Consider the following 18,272-nt stretch of genomic DNA (forward strand, 5'->3'; position numbering starts at 1 on the left):
TATCTGTTTTGTAGTAAATGCCTACTATGTTCTGTGTGTTGAAGCAAAGCAAGAATTTCATTGGCCTATCAGGGACACATGACAATAAACTCACTTGAACTTGATAACTTTTATAAAGGATAAAAGATTCTTCTTTATGTTATCTGGCAGAGCTATCGCAAGCTTCTTTTTTGCCCTTCTGATTTTCTTCTTAATTATGCTCCTCAAATGCCTGTATTTCTCCAGGAATACATTTGATCCCAGCTGCCAATACCTGACTCGTGCCCCCTTTTTTCTTGACCCTAGCCTTATTTTCTTTTGTCATTCAGGGTTCTTTACCTGTTTTGCATTTCACTATAACAGGGACATGCAAACCTTGAAATATCAAAATCAAAAAAAAAAAAACCTACTTCTCTGACATTCCTTTGCCTGCAAACACCCTACGCAATTAACTTTTGCAAGTTCCTGTCTAATACCATCAAAGCTGGAATCGCCTTAATTTGGAACTTTAACTTGTGGAACTGCCCCACCATTATCTGCCCCATACGGCCACGGGGGTCATGTCAATTGATATTTTTAAGGTGGAGAATGACAGATTCTTGATTAGTGCTGGTGTCAGGGGTTATGGGGAGAAGGCAGGAGAATGGTGTTGGGAGGGAAAGGCAAATCAGCCATGATTCAATGACTATGTAGACTTGATGGGCTGAATGGCCTAATTCTCATTCTTTAACTTATGAACGTATCTATAATTTGTTTAGAACTGTTGTTGCTGATCCCAAAGTGATCACCCTCAGACACTTCTGTCACTTGTCCTGCACAATTCTGTAAAGCTTCGCCCTCTTTCAGGTGGGGTCCTCTGCATTTTGCCTGAGGAAACATTCCTGCACAGACATGACAAATTACTCCCCATCTAAGCCCTTGGAATTATGGCATTACCAGTCTATCTTTATTTATTTATTTTTTAAAAAATTTATTTAATTCGTTATTTCGAACAGAATAAAAGAATAAAAATCTAGTGTGAAACAGCATACAAAAAACAAAACAAGAATATTTATAAAGTGTCATAAACAATATCTATAAATATATGAAATCGTATGTGTCTGAAAAGGAGCAGGAAGAAGCCAAAGCTTATTAATTCCCACCCCTTATTCAACTGCTTATACAAATTTAGCAGCTATATGTACACCATATGTACACCTGCATCTATATGTACACCAAATTATTTACATTCATACACTAATCAAATATTTACAAAGCCATACAAAAAAGAGAGAAAAAAAGAAAAGATAAGAAAAAACCCTCATATAGTATACAGTATCTCTTAGTCATATATACAACCCATCACCCTATAATCACCCTTCCCAATACAATCAGTATAACAAATATCCCACTCACAATCACCTCTCATCCCAATATCCTATTAAAAAAGTGTTTTTTTACATCTTTTTAAACTGAATTATATATGTGCTAAGTTTTATCTCGTGTTCCAGACCATTCCACAAATTCACCCCACAGATTACTATGCACATTCTTTTAAGAGTTGTTCTGACATTGAGTTTTTTTAAATTATGTTCCCCTCTGAAATTATACCCACCCTGTCTTTCCATAAACAGTTTTTGTATATTTCCTGGAAGTAAATTATTTCTTGCTTTGTACATGATTTGCGCAGTCTTAAATTTAACCAGATCGGTGAACTTCAGTGTATGTGACTTTAAGAATAATAAATTGTTATGTTCAAGATATCCAACGTTATTGATAATTCTTATTGCTCTTTTTAGTAATGTGCATAACGGCTGAAGGTTGGTGTTGTAGGTGTTACCACATATCTCCACACAGTAACTCAGATATGGCAATATGAGTGTATTATACGGAGTATGTAATGATTTGTGGTCCAGAATGTGTTTTGATTTTCCCAATATTGCTATAGACTTTGCCAGTTTTGTTTGACATGGTTTATATGTGGTTTCCAGCAGATTTTGTGGTCTAAGATCACACTAAGAAATTTATTTTCATATACTCTTTCTATACTTATGTTATCTATTTTCAATTGTACTTGAGGGTTTGTTTTATGTTTTCCAAATAGCATAATCTTTGTTTTGCTTAAATTTGGAGACAATTTGTTGACATCAAACCACTGTTTCAATTTATTCATTTCTGATGTGATGACCTCCAAAAGCTGCTTCAAATTGTCACCGGAACAAAAAAATTTAGTATCATCGGCAAATATAATCAATTTCAGTATATTTGATACTCTGCATAATCCAATCCAACCCCTCTGATGCCATACCTATCCAGTTTCATGAGTAAAATGTCGTGATTTACGGTATCAAATGCTTTTCTTAAGTACGAATATTCCCACTGCAAGTTTTTTATTATCTATGCAATTTGTGATTTCCTCGATCAGTTCCATTAGTGCCATGGATGTTGATCTGTCTGTCCAGAATCCATATTGACAGTCGACCAAAAGCTTATGTTTTTCAATGAAATTGTCAAGTCTTTCTGTAAAAAGTTTTTCAAGGATCTTGGAGAATTGGGAGAGTCAAGAAACAGGCCTGTAATTTGTGAAATGATGTCTATCCCCTGTTTTATATAATGGTATTACTTTAGCTATTTTCATTTTGTTCGGAAATTTACCGGATTGAAAAGACAAGTTACAGATATGAGTTAATGGTTCGGCAATTTCTTCAATAACGTTTTTTATTATAATCATATCAATATAATTCCAATCAGTAGAGGATTTGCATTTTACATTTTCTTACAGTGTCTATGACTTCTTCTCCTTAGACTGCTCTAAGGAAGATAGAGCTAGTATTTCTATCCCAAAGATCAATATCTGCCCCTTCTTTTGTTTCTGGGTCATTAATTTTTTCTGCCAAATCTGGTCCCACATTTACAAACAATTTGTTAAAACCATTAACTGCATCATCCATATAATTTATTGTCTTGTCTTCCTCAATAAAATACTCAGGGGAGCCTGTATTTTTTGATCCATTTCTAATAATACTGTTTAGCACGTTCCATAAACCTTTCATATTGTTTTTATTATTCTCCTAACATTTTATTATAATATTCTTTCTTACATATCCTCATAATATTGGTTAATTTATTCTTATATTTTTTATATTAATTTTCTGCTTCTGAAGTTCGATATTTTATGAATTGTCTATATAGTGTGTTTTTCTTTTTGCAGGCGTTTTAAACCCTTAGTGAACCATGGACTATTTGTTTGTTTTTGTCTATCACTATATTGTTTCACAGGACAGTTTTTGTCATAAAGTGATTTAAAAATATTTAAAATCCATTATATGCTTTGTCGGCATCTTCACCCTCATATACTACCCTCCAATTCTGTTTCAGTAATTCATTCTTAAATGCATTTATGTTTTCTTCGGTTCTCAACCTTTTGTATTTGAAATGACTGTTTCATTAGGTTTCCTATAACTACTGTGATAAACAATAAAAACAGGTAAATGGTCACTGATGTCAATGTATAATAGTCCGCTTACTGTATTGTTTTCCATAATGTTTGTGAATATGTTGTCTATTAATGTCGCACAATGAGAAGTAATTCTACTAGGTCTGGTTATTGTAGGATATAAACCCATACTGTACATAGTATTGATGAATTCTTCTGTCATTTTATGTTTTTTTGGATTCAACAGGTCAATATTGTAATCCCCACAGATGAACATAATCTTTTGTAATGAATTTGTAAACATGTTTTCCATCCAATCTTTAAATATTTCAATACTGGATCCGGGAGCTCTGTATATACAGCTCACAATAACATTTTTGGTCTTTTCCATACAAATTTCTACTAATACATTCCAACAAATCGTCAACAGCTGTTGTCATGTTCTCCACCACCTTATATTTCAGTCTTTTATCCACATAGATTGCCACACCTCCTCCACTTTTTTTCCCTTCTGTTTATATAATTCAATTCATAGCCATTCATGTCAAAGTCCACACCTTTCTCAGGGCTGATCCAGGTCTCTGATATTGCTCTAAGATTAAATGGGTTCTTGAACTGTCTTAAATATTCTTTTATTAGCAATGTTACAAAATTTTGAGATTTTAAAAATCAAGTCTGCAATTTATCCCATCAGTTAAAGCATAAAAATAAGTTTAATTTGACACCTAATTCACTTTCATATCTCAAGTATTTAAAAAGTTATGGCCATTTTCATACTCGGAAATTAGCATCTTGTTCCCTATTGATTTTCTATGGACATAACAAAAAAGCTGTGATCGTGGACAGTCAAAAGCCCATAACTTTCTTAAAAATTAAGAGAACTGAATGAAATTTTCAGTTATCATATATTGAAGCATTCTGAAACAAATATAAAATAATCTTACTTGGATGACCTGAAATTAAAGCATATAATTAGTTAGTTACCTAATTGTAGCTAATTTCAAACTTCAATTACTAGATCTAAACATCTATCCATTTCTTAATAAATGATTAACATTTTTAAATAGCCTAAGTGTCCAAATAATATTCACAATTCACAGTAAAACATGATTTTTAAATCTCATTTACATTAATTTATAGGCCAAATGGAAGGAATTTAGTGTTTAATTGCTGTAAATCAAAGTCCATTTTCTAGTGGGATCCTGTGAACGCGCTGGTTTAGAACGTTCACATTGCGGTAGATTTGTACCCTCAAATGCCCAGAAAAATACTGCGGGATATAATGGGCCCAAAATTAGCTGCTCGCAATATTAAACTTTGTATAAAGGGATCTTAAGAAGCCCTTTTTAACATAAAAATAAACAGCCTACCTTCCGTTTTCCCCTGTATGAGATCTGGCCGGTTGCCAGCGGTCGGGTTAATTTTAAGAGGTTAATTTTTAACCTACTATTACAATTTAATAAAGCCCTTAAAACTAATATTAGCTCAAGCGAGGGAAGCTTCCAACGATTTTTCGTTAATAATTAACTAGGCTGAAAAACCTCGATATGAACAGCCTAGGGAAAATTGTGTTTTAAACCCGCCCCCCTCTAAACGGCGCCAAAATCGCGCACGCGGGCTGGGACAGATTTTCAGCGACGCTTCAGGTACGTTTTGCAACATACCTACTTTTATGTTGCAGAAGTTGGCATATAGACTTCTGCTATTAAAGTGGATAATTGATATATAATGTTCTGATTGGAAAGTTATATTGAATTGCTCATCTGTGTAATAACTGCAGCTGATGTTGATATTGTTAAGTTAGTTATTTTCCGGATCAATATCATTTTCTATGTCATGTATAGAGATACATCCTCCGTCAGCATGTCGAGCGATCTCTTAATATCGTCAACCTCCTCAGCAGATGCAGGATTTTTTTTTGGCGGCATGGCGTCTGTACACCTACGCCTATCCCGACTCTCCGGCGTTCCTCGGCGAGCTGGGGATTCTCGCAGATAACCCTAGCTGGTCTTAGCTGTTCCTGCAGCAACGAAAGGGATTTCTGCTATCTGTGTTTCTGGAATCTTGGGATACTACAAGATAGCCCTATTAGTCTTGCAGGTGTCTGCAATTTCCCAGCATACTTGTCCCCAGGAACAGAGGCAGGTGTAATGATGTCACCTGTCCCCACAGCCTTAGAAAGTCCTGTATCCATGGTCGCCAATGCAGATGTACAATCGATCTTCCTGCGAGTGAACCCACAGAAAGCAACTTGCCCCGATGGGTTCCTCGACCATGTCCTCACAACTTGCATGGACCAGCTATCAAGAGTATTTGTGGACTTCTTTATCGTGAGAGAGTCTCCCAGTTAATTCAGAGACTAGGGTCCTGAACTTAAATAAAGGAGACTTTGAAGGTATGAGATGGGAATTGGCTAGGATAGACTGGCAAATTATATTTAAAAGGTTGACAGTGGCAAAGATCTAAAGTTCGCATGGATGAAATCCAAAAATTGTTCATCCCCCTCTGGCAAAATAAAAACAATGGCTAACAAGGGAAATCAAGGATAGTGTTAAATCCGAGGAGGAGGCATATAAATTGGCCAGAGGAAGCAGCAAGCCGGAGGACTGCGAGAAATTTAGAATTCAACAGAGGAGGACAAAGGGGTTAATTAAGAGGGGGGAAAAGAGCATAAAGAAAGCTTGCGGGGAATATAAAAAACTGACTGTAAAAGATTCTTTAGATATGTAAAAAGGAAAAGATTAGTGGTCAAATATAGGTCACCTACAATCAGAGACAGGTGAATTTATAATGGGAAATAAGGAAATGGCAGAACAGTTAAATGAGTACTTTGGTTCTGTCTTCACTAAGGAAGACACACAATCTCCCAGAAATATTAGGGAACCGAGGATCTAGCGGGAGGGAGGAACTGAAGGGAATCCACATTAGTCGGGAAATTGTGTTAGATAAACTGTTGGGACTGAAGGCAGATTAATCCCCAGGGCCTGGTGGTCTGTTTCCCAGAGTACTCAAGGAAGTGACCCCAGAAAACATGAATGAATTGGTGATAATTTTCCAACGTTCTATAGACTCTGGACAAATTACTGGTGATCTTTATTCTTAGAAACTTGAAGTTTTCAACTATCTCTACTTTGGCGCCATCAATGTATGTGTACCACTCCGCTTCCTGAGGTCGATCACTATCCCCTTTGTCTTGCTGACATTGAGAGACAGGTTATTGTCTTGACACCAGGTTACAAGGTTCTCAATCTCCTTCTTGTACTCCGTCTCGTCATTATTAGACATCTGGCCCATAACAGTGGATTGTCTGCAAATTTGTAAATTTAGTTGGATGTATTTGGCTGCACAGTTGTGGGTGTATAAGAAGTAAAGAAGGTGTCAAACTTCGGGACATTTCAGCACTTGAAGAGCTGATGAAAAAAATCAAATATGGAGTGAAGATGACCTTTGGAAACGACACTATCAAACTCCTCCGGGATTATCCCTATGAGATCGTGCAAAAGAGAAGAAAGTTCGCACAGACAAGACAGATTCTCCATGGAGTTAAAGATGTCAGATGTGGTGTTTTTTATCCGGCCAGGATGCGCATTACTTTCAAGGGAAAATAGAAAACTTTCACTAATTCGGACGCATCTTATAAATATGCCCAAGAGATTGTGGCAGAAACAGAAGATTAATCATGGCAGCGGGACGATATGGACAATTTCTTTCCTTTTATTACTTCACAGAGAACACCTGAAGATAAGGGAAGAAACACCATTCTTTAAAAGTTTAAAATGGAAGAGAATTTCCACGTGCGCTGGTCTAGACACCTTATCTCCTTTGGATGCTTTGGAATTCAACTCAAGGACATTCTTTGTTCAAAATGAAGGAAAGACTGATAAGCAACGCAGAGATGAACAGCAGAGCTGAATGTGGAAAACACTACAAGGACAAATGGCGGTTTAAGATCTTAAAACAGCTTTACAAAATATAGAGAATTAAAAATAATTAACAATACTCATATAGAAATATAAATGGAAACTAACCTGAACTATATAATGGGCAAAATTTAATAATCTGCTAATAAGACTGACTAGCTCGTATATAGAGATACCAAATTTTAGAATTAAAGTAGATAATACTGAAAGGTTAAGTGTTATTTAGTTCGTGTGGAGAAGGGAGGAGACTCAGGCACCTGGCATAATTCCAGGAGCCTGTTTCTGGTTAACCCTTACAGCTAACAGCTTACTATTATCAAAGGTATAACTAATTATAAATAATTAGTAGATGAAAGTGTTAGATAAATAAATTTCACAGTAGCTGAACACAGATCTGATAAGTCTGAATGAAATATATATATATATATATATATAGTGTAATTGGGTGAAATATAATTGATTTTGAAATGGCACCACCTTCTTAGGTTTAGAGTAATAAAAGGAGCAGAGCTAATTGTACAACATCAACTTCGGAAGTCGAATAGATGTCGAATCCCACAGACGCGTGGGACACGCACTACAGTGTCGAATACTTCAGACACTGTAATTTTACTTGTTCAATTTTTTTAAAATCACAATATGTCACTACTATGTGTTTTTTTTTCTCAAGGAAAATCGCAAAAGGGATCTACCAAGGAAGTTAATAATATAAACGCCCCCCAAATATGCAGAGTCCTGAGGTATGGATGCACCGTAATAAATAAGGGTATTAAAATCAGAGAAAATGCAAGATGATAAACAAAAGAAAATGGGAGGAATCACACTGTGTAGCTGGAATATAAGGGGTATTAATGAACCAATTAAAAGGGGCAAAATACTAGCTCAGTTGAAATCATATAACACGGACATTACTTTTCTACAAGAAACGCACCTTAAACATCAAGATCAGATGAGATTGAGGGCGAATTGGATAGGCCAAACATTTTACTCCTCATATACTTCGAAATCCAGAGGCACCGCAATTATTATTCGCAAAGGAATACCATTCAAATCAAAGAACATTATATCAGATAAGGAAGGGAGATATCTTATAGTTACAGGAGAGATCCATGCTACGCTAATCACTTTGGTAAACATATATGCGCCCAATTTTGATAATCCTCAATTTTTTAATAAAATCCTGAATACAATCGCAGAATTTAACTACCAAAATGTTATAATTGGAGGAGACTTCAACTGTGTTTTAGATCCGTACTTAGATAAATCGATGCATAAACAAAGAGGTAATATGAAATCTAAAACTAGTGAACTCTCAAATACATATATAAAAAATACAAATATAGCAGACGTCTGGAGGATCGCGAATCCGACTGGAAGGGAATACTCGTTTTATTCAATGGTACATAAAACATACTCACGTATAGACTACTTCCTAGTGGATACAAAACTAATCCCTTATACTATGAACCCTAAATATCACACCAATACGATTTCAGATCACTCCCCGCTAACTTTCGTTTTAAAATTGGAAGGAATGTCTACGAACAAATCGTTCTGGAGGTTTAACTCGCAAATTCTGAAAGACCCACAAGGGAGTATATATCTAAAAAAACAGATGGACCTATTTTTTGAGACAAATGATACACCAGATATATCGCCCACTTTATTATGGGAATCCTTCAAAGCATTTATTAGAGGAGTCATTATCTCGTATCAAGCTTTTCAAAACAAAAAGAATACGAATGAACAAAGACAATTAGAAGAACAAATCAGACAACTAGATATAGATAATGCTAAAGACCCAACTATGGATAAACATAATAAAATTTTAATACTGAAATTTAAGCCAAATAAATTATTATCAGAGAAGATTATAAGATTATTCCAAATTACAAAACAAGAACATTTCGAATTTGGGGATAAACCCCATAAACTTTTGGCACGCCAACTGAAAATACGGGAAAAAGATCACGCAATTTTAAAGATTAAATCAGATAGAGGGGAATTATTAACACTACCTAATGATATCAATAAAAGATTTGCTCAATTTTACAAGAATTTATACACATCGAAAACGCTAATAGACAATAATAAAGTTTTAGAATTTTTGGACAATTGTAACCTTCCAAAACTAGAATTGAAGGAACAAGAGGAACTGGGAGCACAAATTACATCTAAGGAAATAGAAGACACAATAAACACACTTAAGAATGGAAAAACACCAGGACCAGACGGATTCAGTAATGAATTTTATAAATGTTTTTACGACATAGTTACACCACGTCTACAGAAAATGTATACATACGCTTTTAAAGAACAAATCTTACCTGAAACACTAGCAGAATCAACGATCACATTAATACTTAAAAAAGATAAAGATATAGAAGAACCAGGCTCATATAGAGCTATTGCTTTGTTCAATACGGATCAAAAAATATTAGCGAAAACACTAGCTAGAAGACTAAGTCAATATGTTAGTAAATTAATAAATGAGGATCAAACGGGATTTATACCTAAGAGATTCATTTAATAACCTGAGACGTCTGTTTAACATAATGCACTCTCACAAACCTCAAGAACAAGAGTTATCTATCATTTCATTGGACGCAGAAAAAGCGTTTGATCAAGTAGCATGGGATTATATGATTAAAGTATTGCAAAAATTTCAAATGGAAGAGAGCTTCATCGCATGGATAAAATTATTATATAACAAACCCACGGCTAGAATATTAACTAATAATATACTATCTACGAAATTCCAATTAACAAGGGGCAATAGACAAGGATGTTCATTATCACCGCTGTTATTCGCTCTGGTAATTGAACCTTTAGCTGAAAAAATTAGAACACACCCGGATATTTACGGTTATCATACAAAATATTCAAATAACAAAATATCCTTATACGCAGGCGATGTATTACTGTATATCACAAAACCCCAAATCAGTATACCAAACATATTAAATCTAATTGAGGACTTTGGATCTTTCTCAGGATACAGAATAAACTGGAAGAAAAGTGAAAGTATGTCGATAAAACCCGAAAGACTCAACACATCTCTTGAAATTCCCCTTTAAAATAGCCACAGAAAAATTTAAATATTTAGGAATTGAAATCACTAGAAATTATCACGCTATGTTTAATCAAGATGGCGGACTGCAGGAGTGGGGCGCCGTTGTGTATGGCTGCTCTGCCTGCAGTCCGTCCTTTCACCCTTTTTTATTTTTATTTTTAGTCCTGTTACAACAAAATGTTTGTTGGAAGTCTTCTTTATGTGGTGGATGGGGGGAGGGGAAGGGGGAAACTTTTCCTGGTCCCTACCTGGTCGGAGAGGCGGTTTCCCTCCGAGCTGCTTCTTCGCCCCTTCCTCGCGGCCTACCATCAGACTGTTGCAGCGTTTCCTGTCGGGATCGGCCGGGACTACAGCTTCGGCAGCGGTGCAGCGCTGGGACACCATCACGGAGCGGGCGATGCCTTACCGTGTCGCCGTGCGGTAGGCTCCGGAGTACTGTGACCGCCGACCAACATCCGAGGAACTGTGGCTGCGGAGCGTCCAGTCGCAGGCGGTGCTGGATTTAAACACCGCAGAGCCTGGGATTCGAGATCACCAGAGTCGGAGCACCAACCAGCGCGGTCTGAAGACTTCGGGTGCCGCGGTCTCCGGGGAGGAAGCGGCCGCTCCAGACATTTCCAAGCCGCCGAGGAGTGTTCACCCGATGCCGGCATTCCAGCTTTCTGGCAAGAGGGCCTGAAAACATCGGACTGGCTGCGGAGGCCACAAATAGGCCCCGACCTCGGGTGATCACAGAGGGAGAGGACTGAACTTTCTGATGCCTTTCCCCACAGTGGAAATTTTTTATTCTGTTGTGGGGGGACGTTTGTGTTGAATTATACAATATGTTGTGTCATTTTTCTTAATTTTAATTTTTCTATGGATGTACGGAAGCTTAATTATTTTTTTTTTCTATGTAAAGCACTTTGGTCTCAACGCGAGTTGATTTAAACGTGCTATATAAATAAATTTGACTTACTTACTTACTTAATGCCAATTATAGCCCCTTACTTAAGAAACTAAATAATCTAATCAAATTCTGGAAAACGCTCCCGATGTCTTTAATAGGTCGGATAAATGCTATAAAAATGATCTTTTTACCACAAATCCTATCTTTATTTCAATCAATTCCAATATATCTTCCAAAAAAGTTTTTCAAAAATCTAGACTCAGACATTACAAATTTTATATGGGATTACAAATCCCACAGAATACAAAGAGCACACCTTAGTAAACCAAAAGAGATGGGTGGTCTAGCGCTCCCTAACTTTATGTACTATAATTGGGCAGTAAATATTAAAAATATGATTCACCTGCTGGACAACTCTGCTGGATTGTAATGGAGAGAGAGGACTGGATTGTAATGGAGAGAGAGGACTGCTCTCCGTGTAATACAGGAGCGACTCTCCTCTCACCAATGAATCTGATTAACAAAAATTATAATAAAAATCCAATGATACATAGCACAATTAGAACTTGGGAATAAATAAAACAGAATCTAAAATTAAGAAATCTATCTCTTTTAATGCCAATAGTCAATAACCCGTCGTTTAAACCCTCAATTATAGATAAATCATTACACAATGGGAAAGAATGGGAATCAAAACGCTCGGAGACGTGTATGAATTAGGAAAATTATTATCATTTCAACAATTACAACTGAAATATAATTTGAAAAATAATCAATATTTTAAATATCTTCAAATCCGTGACTATCTGAAAAAATACACAAAAGACTATCATAACATGCCCCCAGACTTATTGGATGAAGCCATGAAGACAAAGGCTGAATCAGCAAATCTAATATCATACTTATACAACATTATTTTAAATATAGAAATACCTAGAACCGATGGTATTAGAAGAGACTGGGAACAAGAACTAGCTATAAAAATTTCAAAAGAGAGCTGGGATAAACACTTACTATATGTGCATAAATGCTCGATCAACGTACGACATACTCTAATTCAATATAAAACATTACATAGACTATATTATTCAAAAACTAAAATAAATAAATTTTCCCCCAATGTCTCACCCATTTGTGATAAATGTCAGTCACAAGAAGCTACCATAGCGCACTCTTTTGTTTTCTGTATAAAAATTCTGGAACGAAATATTTGAAATCTTCACAAAATTATTTAAAATAAAACTTGTACCAAAAGCAGAATGGATCATTTTTGGAATATCGGAAGGTAACCCCAAATTAAATGTTTCAAAAGAACTTACTTAATTACGGGCTAATAATGGGAAAAAAGCTTGTGCTCAAATTTTGGAAAAATGCTCCAATACCAACAATAAAAATGTGGATTTCAAACATGTTCGAAACACTACACTTGGAAGAGATGAGACTACTCCTAGCAGGCAAAGCAGACCACTTCCAAAAGACGTGGTCTGCATTTACAGAACTATTACAAGCATAAGGTGCAATAGTAATTTAAAATATAAATGGTACCAGGATCTGGTAACGGGGGGTATAAAATATATATTTTTTTAAAACATGGTTGGTATATCCTTTTTTGCGGAGTTTTATGTTACAATAGAGCAATTGTTTTTCCTTTTTTTTCCTTTTCTTTCTAGGGTCTTATTTCCTTTCTTTACTTCCTTCTCTAATTTCTTCCCCAAGGGGCTTTCTTCTCCCAACACTTTCCTGCACCTTCACGATTCTTGCTCACTTTCCTTACTTCTTTTATTTCTACCTTTTTTAAAGCTCGAAAAACAAAGTGGTACAACAAAATGTAATAAGATATATGTGATGTGTATTACTGTAATTTACTGTATTTCTAATTAAAAAATAAATAAATAAATAAATAAAAAGAAACTGCAACTTCAAAAAAAAAAAACAAAAAAAAAAAGTAACAATTCAATTTGAAAAAAAAAAGAAGTAAAGAAGGTGGCTGAGAACACATCCTTGTGGAGCACCAGTGTTGAGGATTATTTACATAGCGACCGGGAGGTCTATATTCATTGTGTATTTTGACATTGGTCTCATATTAGGTTATACCTGTTATTAATGTAATCCTGTTATTATTATTTATTATTATTATTAAAGCTTTATTTCAGACACAGGTCCATATAACACAAGTACAAAGAATTACAAAGATACTTAAAAAAATTGCATATTAGCCTAAAATATATATAAGCTATTGCACCAATGCCGTCTTAGCCTAGAAGTGAATCTATAGCAGCTTTTCAGAGGGCTGACTAGGGCTTCAATTATGTGGTTCTCTGATTTGTCCAGGCGACACATAAAACTAAACATCAGCTGTCTTAAGAGTGCCTCACAGGTTGGCACTCTAGTAGACCCATACAATTGACTGGCACTATGCCACCTAGGGACACGAAGGAGCAACCTCATTGCATCATTGTATGCAACCTTAAGCCTCTGCATAATCTTTTTCTTATAATTAGACCACAATTGAGCAGTATATAACGGTGTGATGTAGGTTCTGAACAGGGAACACTTCACAGAATCAGAGCACATATAAAACCTCCTTATAAGCATGTTGGCTTGAAGATAAATTTTACAGTGCTGTCGGTAGAGGTCTTTGTCATCCTTCCAGTCATCAGATATGACATGACCTAAGTATTTAATTTCCTCACACACAGCAAGAGGACTGTCTGACAAATAAAAGGTCGGAAAAGTTGATTCCCTGTCCTCAGCGCTTCTAATTAGCATTATGCGGCTTTTCTTAGCGTTATACTTAATGTCATAATCAAGGCCATACTGAGAGCACACCTTCAACATCTGCTGCAGCCCAGCACTATATGGACAGAGCAGGACCAGGTCACCTGCATACATCAGATGATTAACAATAGTGTTACCCACAAGACAGCCAGTTTTTAGCCTATTTAACTGATTTGACAATTCGTCCATATAAACATTAAATAAAATAGGAGACAAAATTCCTCCTTGCCGCACTCCGTTACTAACACAGAATGGAGCAGATACAACATTGTCCCATTTAACGGGAAACGTTTGATGGGCATACCAGAACACTAAGATTCTCACTAAGAATTTAGGGGCACCTCTATTTAGCAATTTTACAAACAAGTGTTCATGGTTAATTCTATCAAATGCCTTGGACGCATCAATAAAACATAGGAATACAGATGAATTCAGGCTTGTGTACCTGAACACAATCTCTTTAAGGGCATAGATACACAGGTCAGTTCCATGTTTTCTTTTGAACCCAAACTGATTGTCAGTAGTAAGGACATACATTTCTAGCTTTGTCAGCAGTATTCTCTCCAGTACTTTAGATAAGATACTGGCTAGTGCAATAGGTCGGTAATTATCAATACTGTTGAGCCTACCAGCCTTATCTTTAATCACAGGTACTAGCATTACAGACATTGGACGACAGATGGCACAATGGGCTAAGTGTTCGGCTGGCGACCGGAAGGTGGCCGGTTCGAATCCCGCTTGGAGTGCATACTGTCGTTGTGTCCTTGGGCAAGACACTTCACCCACCTTTGCATGTGTGTGAATGTGTGTGAGTGATTGGTGGTGGTCGGAGGGGCCGTAGGCGCAGAATGGCAGCCACGCTTCCGTCAGTCTGCCCCAGGGCAGCTGTGGCTACAGAAGTAGCTTACCACCATCGAGTGTGACTGAGGAGTGAATGAATAATGCGATGTAAAGCGCCTTGAGTATTAGAAAGGCGCTATATAAATCCCATCCATTATTCATTATTATTATAATATCATTTGGCAAGACACCATGAACCAGACAGCCATTAAAGCACATGGAAAGCAAAGGGCAGAGCTTATAGCTGGCATATTTTAGATGTTCTGCAGTAATGCAGTCCATACCACAGGTTTTGTTATCCAACATGTTAATGGCATCATAGACATCAGCTGCCCTAACTACCATATCTACAGAGAGATCAATAAGTTCATGATTGATTCTAACTGGGTTACTTTTAACACAATTAAAAAGGTTACAGTAGTGCTCACGCCAACTCTCAGCTATTTTTTCTGGGCTACTAACACCTTCAATGTCAGACAGTAGGGGTGTTTTGCTGTTATTCATTACTCTGACCTCTTTCCAGAAGTTAGTAAGTTTGTTATTCTGTAGCTTCCTGGCAAGCGAGTCTGCTCTCATTGTGTTTTCATTTTTCATAATAAAACGAAGTGCATATTTAACTCTAGCATTTGTGCCTTTTTTTCATATCTAGCAATACTCCCTGTCTAGGCCTACCTGCCTCTGACCAGAGTCTAAAGGCCTGTCTTGCCTCAGCGTACTGCTCAGCCACAAACTCATTCCACCCAGGTCTGATGTTGGGTACCTTACATTTGCTTTTACAAAAGGGATCACTGGAGGCAATGAGACATTTCACAATAACATCATACATGGCACAGAGTTTTTCAGCATGTTGCACGTCCTTACAATTCATATCTGAGCACATTAGGGCCTCTTGAGGCAATTCAATATTATTTAAAAAACTGTCCGTTTGCAGTGAATATCCAGCCATAGCATCACTGCTCAGTTTTGACCAGTCCAGTTTACTTGAGGAAGCAGCATTATTATTACTGGACAGCAGGGGTACATTCTCAACATTTAACCGTGCAGCAATAGGTATGTGATCAGAGGTGGCAAGTTCATAACAAACCTCCACCTTTTCCAGTGAGGCATGAGCATCAGCTGTGGTCACAATATGGTCTAACCAGAATGTTGTGTGCCACGCTTCACTAACATAGGTAAAACTTGTGTCAGGCAACAGAGATTTACTCGATAGAATTAGTTTAGACTCATTACAAAACTGCTGCAGGTGTGCTGCAAATAAAGATTTGCTATCTGACATGTCAGCATTAAAATCACCCATGACGTAGACACAAGATGAGCTGTTGTCCTCTATAAAGGACTGAATAAAAGCTAACCTGTTCAGAAACTCGTCCTCATGCTCATATGATTCATACGGTGTATAAACATTTAAGACAGTAAATTTCTTTCCGTTATAATTACACTCCAGCCCTATGGCCCAGTCAACATTTAGACGCACCACCTTCACCAGCGAGTCATATTTGATGTTCCACAGTATAGCTACACCACCAGCTATCCTACCCCGAACCAGCCTCGTACTGAGGTCGGTAGTGGACTCTCCAGCCCCATGGAAGTTCATGTGTAGAGTGTTCAACTTATCCAGATCTTGTTTCGCCAGCCAAGTTTCTTGCAGGCACAGAATGTCACATTGGTCTAGTAGTGTGTCCACCACCAACCGTCTTGATCTATCAGTAGCAGAATGACCTACTCGCAAACCGCGAGTGTTGTATGAAGCAACATGCATTTAATGTGTTTTGTCGCTCCCAGTGGAACAGCTGGCCTTCATCCCGTCCTCACCCACAGATGCGACAGGCACCCCAGCATCGTTACCGTGCAGCAGCTCCTCATCCTGAGAGCGAGGGGCATCCTCTGAACCAGCCGGACCTCCGTCTGCTCCTCTAGGGCGACGAGGCTCATAGTAGCGTCGGACAAAAGACCCAGCGGGCCAAAGCTGCGGATCGTACAGTTCCGCCACATCATTACATTCAGTGGTGACACAGAAGGAACTGAATCTACTCTGTGTCATCTCTATTTTTCTACATATCACTTCCCGACCCAGCTTCGTTTTTAAGTAGTCACTGAGAATGTTGGTGTCTAAGCTGAGATCAAACTTTGTAGCAAATATCTTTACCATCTTTGTTTTGACAGCCAGTATATTGCTACCCACACCAGTCCCGATTATGCCGGTCTTCTTTCTCACACGCCTCGCTGGAGTTTTTACAGGGCGAGGTGTAGGGCGTCGATGGGCAGAGTTCTCAGGTACCTGCTTCAGTCGGCGCCCTTCCTTCACCACCATGCTCCACGGGGGAGTCTGCGTTCGTCCCAGGGCTGGATCTACAGGCTGGGCTGGTTGTCTACCTTCGGTCCCGCCAGGCATTGCTGTCAACCATCCATTAACCACAGAGGGAGTGCAGGGGGCAGGATCAGCGCCCGACGGCTTCTCCATCACAGTCGAGGAAAGACCTGTCGCACTGGGCGCAGGGCCCGGTTGTATCTCCACAGCAGAGAGGCAGGCAGCCGAAAAAGTAGCGTCCGGGCCACAAGCCCCCTCCACAGCAGTCAGCCGGCCGTCGAGTTTAGCAGAAACCTCCCCGCAATGTTTCACAGGCAGCTACCTGTGTTCCCATAGTTCTTCTTAGGTAGTCAACGTCAGCATTGATTTGCTGCATTCTCCCGAGGAGTGCAGACACATCGATGTGTTTAAATGAGACGGGGGGTAATTCATCCAGAAAGTGCGATACAAATCTCGGATCTCTTCACCGCACTCATTAATCACTTGCAGGCACATTTTGACATTGTTAATGTCCTTCTTTTGTCTCCTGTAGGAGATCCATCGTTTGTTGTGTGGAAAGAGCTCTGACAAAACTGCCTTTGAGGACTCAATCTGCTCGGAGCTGAAACTGCTCGTAACTATCGTCACAATATCATCGTGGCTTAGTGTTCGCATTTTGACCACAATAAAGTTCAGCAATTCATCCTCGACTATGACTCTACCGTCTTCAGTATGGTAAATCTCCGGTTTAATTCGCGAAAACTCTCGAGAAAACTCTCCCACAGCACGCCGTGCTGCTGCTGCACCGGCCGCCATCTTGTTAGTATCAATACCATTGTTATGTTTATCATTATTCTTTTTGCTCTGTTTTTTGTGTTTTATTTTTGTTTTGTTTTGGAAAAATAACCAATAAAAAGATTTTAAAAGAAAGAAAGAGGATTATAGTAAAGGGTGATTTGTCCCCTATCCTCTCTGATTGTGGTCTGTTGGTCAGGAAGTGAAGGATGCAGTTGCAGAGATGAATGCTGACTCCAGCTAGTTTGGTGAAGAGTTTGGATGACATAATGGTGTTAAAAATAGAACTGTAGTCA

At 37.9% G+C, this 18,272-nt stretch overlaps 1 long non-coding RNA gene across 1 annotated transcript; it reads right to left on the bottom strand.

Moving 5' to 3' along the window:
- Nucleotides 1-590: 590 nt before the first annotated feature.
- Nucleotides 591-17,473, bottom strand: LOC116973212. The gene is made up of 3 exons (XR_004412022.1): nucleotides 17,464-17,473; nucleotides 17,041-17,043; nucleotides 591-722 (listed from the first exon to the last, which is right to left on the bottom strand). It is a non-coding gene; the product is annotated as an uncharacterized LOC116973212 (long non-coding RNA).
- Between the last annotated feature and the right edge of the window lie 799 nt (nucleotides 17,474-18,272).

The sequence above is a fragment of the Amblyraja radiata genome, chromosome 5, assembly GCF_010909765.2.
Source record: "Amblyraja radiata isolate CabotCenter1 chromosome 5, sAmbRad1.1.pri, whole genome shotgun sequence".
Taxonomy (NCBI): Eukaryota; Metazoa; Chordata; class Chondrichthyes; order Rajiformes; family Rajidae; genus Amblyraja; species Amblyraja radiata.